This window comes from Hetaerina americana, unplaced genomic scaffold, assembly GCF_022747635.1.
Source record: "Hetaerina americana unplaced genomic scaffold, ioHetAmer1.1.p SCAF_7, whole genome shotgun sequence".
NCBI lineage: Eukaryota > Metazoa > Arthropoda > Insecta > Odonata > Calopterygidae > Hetaerina > Hetaerina americana.
In genome coordinates this window covers 69,099,158-69,107,452 of record NW_027287316.1, presented here as the reverse complement: position 1 = coordinate 69,107,452, position 8,295 = coordinate 69,099,158, and positions in this window count along the sequence as shown.

Here is an 8,295-nt window from a genome sequence, read left to right as displayed (position 1 = left end):
GAGAAACGGAAGAAGGTCAGGAATGCGATACGGCAAAGGGCAAAGCGTTTTCAGTTCAGAGAGAGTGCAGTTGTCCATGCACTAAATTGGGTTCCAATTAAACCAATGGTCAACTAATTAACGACCGATGTTGAAAACTCCAAGAGTAAGGGGTCGCAAGCAATTTTCATTCTTGTCCCGAACTATGGCACGTAATCATGCACATTTAATAAATGAGCTCTCAATAAAATGTATACAGAAATGAAGAAATGTGAAACTTTATATAATCAAAGCTCATAAAATTATAATAAATTAAACAAAATGAGTATGTAGGTGCGAAAGTAAAAACTCTTACTGTAAGTGCCAGGATTCTTAAATAAAGAGGGGTAGAAAGCCACATCAACTTCAGTGACAAGCCAAAGTAATATTATACACACACACACACACACACACACACACACACACACATATATATATATATATATATATATATATATATATATATATATATATATATATATATATTATTCGAAGCGGTAGTCAAGGGGTAAAGTATTGGACTACTGACCGGAGTGCCCGCTTTCGAGTCCCGGGAAAGCCTGCAGTTCCACCCAAGCTATGTGATTTTTCGGATACCAAATCTTTATCGGTAACCATAAATGGCACAGGGAAAGGAACTGTCCCCCCTAACCTGATACGTGATTTTCACATGCCGTCGGGCTTAGTACTGGGTAAAATCTACTATCACCTATGAAACAGACCTTCGGGTTGATTACTTTGTTCGTGGTATTTCATATACATATTGCATTAAATTAAAAATATTTTACATGCATATATTTTTATGTCTTTACAAATGCATTCAAAATGGGAATACGAGCAAGAAAATGGAAATAATTCATGAATATATTTTCACTTTGAAAAATTAGAGTGTGATTCGTAACGAAAAAGTTCTTAAATAAACAGCGGCTGAAACCCCCACCGACCTAAGTGTGTAGTCTCGCAAGGTAATATATGAATCCACATACTGCACTGAAATAAAAATATTTTATAGTTGTTGAATTTACCTTCCTTATTTAGTTGTAATCCACTATTTTGTCTCGAAATTGTAAGTAAAATAAAAATTCAAAAGGTTTTGCATTATAAAATTTCCCAGTAAGGTCTATCAAATGTTTATGGAACACCATATTATACAGTTTGCGCCAACAAACCTTTTCCATGAAATTTATAATTATTTACGTAGTTAAAATGATTTTCTGGTCACATTATATAAATATATACTTTGGTTCTCGTATGCTAGAAGTCGCGGGTTAAGTGATCTTCAGGTGTGATTAGATTTAAGAAAAGCCCCTCTGTAACCGAGATAGGTAGAACGGTAAAGCAGTTCCACCCTTCTTGAGACGCCTCTACTTTTGGTATAAGGTAACAAAATCATTGATATAAAGAAGAATGCACTTTATACTAACAAATAAATTACGCAAAGCTCGTCTAGGAATCAACCAGTTAAACTTCCACGGTTTAGCCAATGATGACACCCAGACGTCAATACGAACTCGTTATATTATATTTAAAAAAAGGACCTGACAAATGGAGTTCTTCATATACGTAACAATGGTGATTCCATCACGTCAGGATAGGCACGGCGATTTGAATCAATCACGCGGCTCTGAATATACTGTCCCAATAACTTGAGAAGTTCTTTGAAAGTAAAGAAGTCTCCTAGTGGGAAAACTCGAGACAATGGGAGACGGGCTTTATTTAACATTGCGTATGCATGAGGAATTCCACATATAAACATATGTTTACCTATATGCTCGTGAGGAGCATTTGAAATCGATATTAAGTTAGCCCAAAGACGTGGAAAAGGGTCTTATAACTACTAGAGGTAACTCTTTTTTTGAAAAATGTTTCTTGTCAAATACCACCGCGAGATATTCGATATATTAATCAAAAAACTCTTTTATCTAATCTAAAGAAATTGCCTTATTTAAATTAATTTTTAATATCATGTACGAGGGCTATTCAGAGAGTAACCTCCGCTTTGGTACAACGTGAGAAGTAGTGGAGGGAGCCAAATGGTTCCTTTACTGACGCACGCAGTAGGTCAGTACGCCTTGGTCTGCAGTGGTTGAAAGATCGCGCCGCTTGTAGTTTGTTTACAATAGCGAGTGAAAATGGACAATACAATTTCAATATCCGCCAAATGTAAATCCCGTTAGGTTATAAAGTTTTTACTGATAAAAACATTTCTAAGCTGCTGACATTCATTGGAAAATTTGTGCTCTGTACGGGCCCAATGGTACGAGTGACAGATTTTTTGCGTCAGTGTATTCGTTCGTTTTAGAATGAACACCGTTTGTCCATGATGATGACAAAATTGGCCGCCCGTCTGTGGTGAACAAAGAAGTCCGCCGGAAAATTGACGAAAAAGGTTGTGAAAACCGGTGTTTTACGATATCTGAAATCTTAAGAAAGTTTTCCACAGATTTATACTACTCTGTTGCATGGCTACCAAATTTTTTGTGCTCATCTTGACAAGGAATTTCAAGGTGGCGCCATCGGCTGGCTGCGATCTCAGGCGGCAGAATGGTATGGAAAGGAATTCGTAAACTTGTTCAGAGATATGAGAAATGTTTAAATCTGTTTGTTGAATATGTATAAAAATATTAGAGATAGGTAGTTTTGAGATAAAAAATAATAAATTTTCTCTATCTATTTCAGCGTATTTTTTAATAGCGTAATACGAGTAGATGTTACTTTCTGGTGAGTCCTGGTAAAAAATTTGAAAAGTTAATGCAATGCTTCAAATGTTTAACGAACTCCAAAATAATACGATGAAAACACATCCACATTGAAAGTCATATCAATGCATGATCAATAAGTTAAAAAATAATTCCAAGACACCATTATAAATTGTCTTCATTTTCATGCCAATCATTTTTTTCATTCTAATCAGAATCTTTCAAATTTCAATTTCGAAGACATCATGAATATGATTTCAACCCTCGTTGTTTTCATGCCATTTTTGTAGGAGCAAATCGTATTAATATGGAAAAGCGCAGACCAGAAAAATACTCTTTTATTATTTCGGGAGCAAACAATGATCATGAATCGTATGGTTATGTGTTAAAATCAATACCATTTTATGTTGGTCAATATCGCTAGGAAATGCATATGAGTTTGATTACGTGCAATAACGTTTCTTGTGAATAGGCACTTATAAAACACGATAATATGATGATTTATTTTAGTAAGTTTGTGGGTAGGTAGTGAAAATAACGTCGGAAATTATTTAGCGGCAGGGATAACGAATTTCTGGGATTCTATACTGTATAAACATTTATATATTTGCGAATTTTAAAATTTTAAAATTCCATATTCATCATACTAAGTATTAACATTAAATAACTTTGATCCTTTTCTGTCTCATCAAAGTATTTTTTGTAAATTATAACCTGAAAAATCAGTGTGTCTTAGGCGCTGGTGCATGTTATTCGCCGGGAAATATGGTAATTATATGTATGTAAATTTCAAAATGGGCTTAATTTTGATGACATCAAACATTATAGGGTCACAAAAACACATAACATTAAGATGTCCCGATGGGATTTTGAAGGGATTAGTGGGAGAGCAAGAGGGATTTAGAAGCACTGCCAATAACATTACTTACATCTCCAGGAGGATGAGGTATGAAGAGATGTGGCAACCGTAAGAGCAGCTTCATATCAATTTTGGTGTTTTCTCAATCTGGTGCATGCTTCTAAAGGGATCCTGTAATCTTATTAGACTCAGAGAAGGGGTGTTCAGGCAACCTTCCGGGAAATGAAGCCATCTTGTCATACAATTCATCTGTGGGATTCATCCGCCCTTTATCTTGTGTTTCAATGTATCTCACCAGGAGGCTACTGCCATCAGCACCTGAATAGAAGGGGAGCAATAAAAATGAGTTTAATACATTCATTCCAACACCAGGAAGGCCCAAATCGTTGCTGAAAATTGCAATTGTCATTGAAAAATATTGATTTTAATTTATGACCAAGTTCATCAAATTAAAAAAAAAATTGAATTTGGGGACAAATATGAATAATCTAATAGCTAATATCAAAACCAGCATAAAATTTTCAAAATAATTCGCCAGTTCGAATTAACTACCATAATGCAGCGAAAATACTTACAACATTGTCGGACAATCGTATGATACCTTGCAAACATAGTTTTCAGATACCAAGCAATTTATCGAGAAATAATAAGGATATTATGTGCGCCAGCTTACGAGAAAGTGTTGAAAAGGAATTCATAAATCTGCACGCAGGGAAGTATGAAGCACTTACCGTAACGTTATTTTGGAAACCATTGACACTAGAACCAATCGGGTCAATTTCGTGCGCATATATTAGGGGTTGTGTGCAGAAATCTGAATTTGGAATACTCATGACATTTCATTGGTAAAACTCAATCTTTTGAAGAGCTAATCGATTGGGACTCCAGTACAAAGAGAGAATGGCCGTCGCGGGCAGAATTTCGGATGCCGAAGGCGTTAGGCATAGCCCTGGAGGCAGTTGTTCGGGTCGGCTCGATCGTCGGGGGATCGTAAAATACTATGTCCCCGAGCGTATCACGACAGCCGTCTTGGACTCTGAGGCTTTATGGCGTTTTGTTGAGTTTCTTGAAATTGAAAATAAATGCATTGCATAAATTGTGCCCCGCGGAATATATTGGAACTAAGATTTGCAGTATCACAGAAGAATTTAAATCAAGGTGAGGCTTAATGGTAATTCATTAAAAAACAAATTTTTAACGTTGAGAAAGACTCCACCTCCTATCAGTTTAGGCATGCATTTAATAAATTGTGCTTGGTTGTTGCTCAGCCCAATTCATAAAATGTACGCCCCACCACGTCTATTGCTGAAAAATTATTTTCCCCGTACTAATTAAAAATAACTTTTCTTTATTAAAAAAAACTACTTGCCGAGTAGCTAGCTGGGCAAGCAAAGCAAGCTAGTGCCTTTGCTTTTCCGGGCGGTTCAACCCACCAATAAAGTTGGGTCGTAGTATAGGGTGAGGGGACGTACGTGTACCTACAGTCAGGTGTAAACTAGGCAGTCTCGGATTGCGTTACAATTTCACGCATTCCCGAAATATTTCTTCAGGACACATTATTTACTAGTGCTACTCTTTCATAACGAGGACTACATCAATAAATCGCACTAGTTTATCGCAAATTTTATGTATTTCAGGTACAGACATTCATTTAGTTAATCGGTTAATACATACAAAATGAAAAATATTAATCTTAGGTTATTCAAAATACCTAGGGTTAGTCGCACTTGATTATACATAACATATTTTTTTATATTTTTCCTTATAGTTTTAAATTAATTTATTTTCGTATTTAATTTGCATTTAATCTTTATATTTTTAATTCGTATTCATTTTACATTAGAAATTTTTATTCCTAATTTTTTAAAAAATCTTTCAATGACACGTTTTGTCCTCCAACAAAAAGACTACGCAACTTGTATTTCGAAATATTTCCAGGCCTCACTATTTGCTTCTTAATATTGTGCCTTTTACGTCTAAAAACTCCAGCCACCATTCCATGAGGAATAAATGGAACGAACCTTGATACATCGAGCGAATTCCGGCCGATGGCAGTCTGGGCGTTTGGAGGGAGGGAGTTGAAAGAGAAGAAAGTTCATGTGAATCTACTCGAGGGGAGAAAATTCGATGGTTTGTTTCGAGGTACGGGATTGGAATCCACCCCGAGAATCAGGAACGAAAGGTAACGTAATCCGGCCAGCCACCTATTTACTTTTGGGCATCGAAAGAGTAAAGGAAAATGAGCGAGGGGAAGGAGGGAAATAAATTGAGCCCTGAGTAACTACGGGAAGAGTTATAATGTTAATCTTTTATATTGAAGAGAGCCATGTGAAGTTATAACCGATCATAGCTTGAAAAGAAACGAGGACAAGAATGGAAGGATTACAGATTCTGCTTAAACATTTAAGACACATCAGCCCCTCAAAACAAACGAAAAAGGAGACGCGTGTCCCATGTATAATTCCAAGACTCTTCTCATCGCATGATAACTATCTTTTCATTTTTCACAGGTGTCTCTAAATTGCTTCATTTAATTTGCATTTTAAAACTTGCCCCAAAGGACCAACATTTTAAACACAAAACACATTGCGATTGATTATTCCAAATGAGGCAACATTTGAATCTTCTTTCCCAACTCCTAGGATATGCCGCTGTCCTACTCACTGATTAGTGTAAAGAATTCCACGGTAGTATATGTACGTAGCATTTTAAAGCCCCAAATTTTGTTTGACCAAATTATGGAAGAAAAATTATTACATTTCCTTAAATGCGATACATAAATACATAAAAATCCATCAACCTACTTTTTTAGAAGTTTAGTTAGACGAGGTTGTTAGCATACTTGTAGTTTTAGCTAGGTATTCTGTCCCATTTCGAACACCCATTATTCGAAATATCAGCAGATATCAAGCCAATCGACTTGTTCGAAAATAAAAAATCAAGAAAAAAAAGAGATTATAATATGGAATATTTAAAAAAGACGATAAAATATACACACTTTTTCAAGAATTTTAGCTGAAACCGTTGGTTAAAGTCATTTACGAAAGATACGAAATTTCCAGACCGAAACATAAAATTCTCGTCGAACATTCCTCTACGGCAATAAAAGCGAAGAGTAGGGTAAGGAAAAGCATATTTAGGAAAGTAACTTATTGAGTTTTGTGGCAAAGAACTTAAGTCTAAAATCTTGTCCAATTTTCAAATGAAATTAAAAATCAGACCTAGATCTTGAATTTCACTTAAAAAATCATCTCTGTGAAATATTCACATTGACTCGCATTTCCCATTTTTACCTACCCATTGAAGTCATAGAATTAGTCCAATTAGTACGGTAATTAGGCTCTTAATTGGTTTCAAGGTGGTTGGGGAGAAAGTAAATACCATGTATCCCGGCATATTAGCAATCCTGGTTATTACTAAGATAGTATGTTCAACTTTTGGTCATGGAAATGCATGACAGAAGGGCAGGAAAAAAATAAAGTTGACATAAATTCTGAAATTTTAGATGCATCAGCCATTTTATTTAGATTCATTTATTACTCTATATTACTGCATCGTTAAGTAATGAATCGGGTCCAAGGCATGTTGTGACGATTGCTTCCTAGTAAATTAATCCCGTTCGTCGACATTGATATATTTAACTCGCCCTTCTGTTAAAGCTTTCTATTTGCCCGACATAGAGAGAGAGAGATGAAGAGAGAGGAATAAAAAGGGAGAGGTCAATAACTCTATAAGTGAGAGGAAAAAAGGAGTAGGTGGAACGAAGTAGGGGGCCTCTGGGAAGAGTAAATAGTGTGTTTACTCCCGTGCAATAGGTCCAAAGGGGCTTCTGGGAGTTCGACGCTGCAAACAGCTAAATTACTTCACAGTTAGCAGGAAGGCCAATTTGCAGGTTAAAAATATACTTTCAAGGTGAAACTGTTCGATTATTTGAAGTACCGAGGGGCAAACATGCTGTTTGTCGCCTAGGATTTTTACCCAGTCCTCAGATGCGATTAATCATTGTTGCCAGATCATTAATACGCATGCTCTTCGAAGGCCATACGAAAAACACTTTTTCCAGAGATTTTTATTATAGCACCTTATAATAAAAATCACTTTAAATTACCTTATAGTAAAATATAGTACCTTAGTAGTATAGTAAAATATAGTACCCATTTAACAAAAATCTGTGGAAAAGTACAAGTCTTTTTAGTATGGATAATAATTATTTCCACGAAATGAAGCCTGAAACAGTGGAATATACTCTTTGAAGTCGTTTTGTAGAATAAAATATAATTGCCAAAAGAGTTTCCATGTAATACTAAGCGGTAGTAAAAGGCAAGGAAAGATACACTATGCAATCACAAACGGCTTCCATTTATTCGCAGTGATGAGAAATGGGAAAACAAATGATTATTGTCTTAAAATATTACGTTAGACGTTAATTCAAACCCATTTTTTTAAATTAACTTCTATAGTTGCATTCAATTGTATGATTAAAGTATCATGTCAACATATAGTCTCATTACTATGAGCAATGCACTTTTTTGATTATTTAAGAAAAACTTTGCTCCATGAATTTTGAAAATTACAGTGAATAAAAATAGGATAAATATGCCTCAATATTTAGATGAAATGAAAAATTTAAGTGGATTATTATACGCCATCCCATTTTTCTCTTCGTCGATCGAATAAAGTTAAAACTGAAAAATTGGTGGGACGCAATTTCTTGCCTAA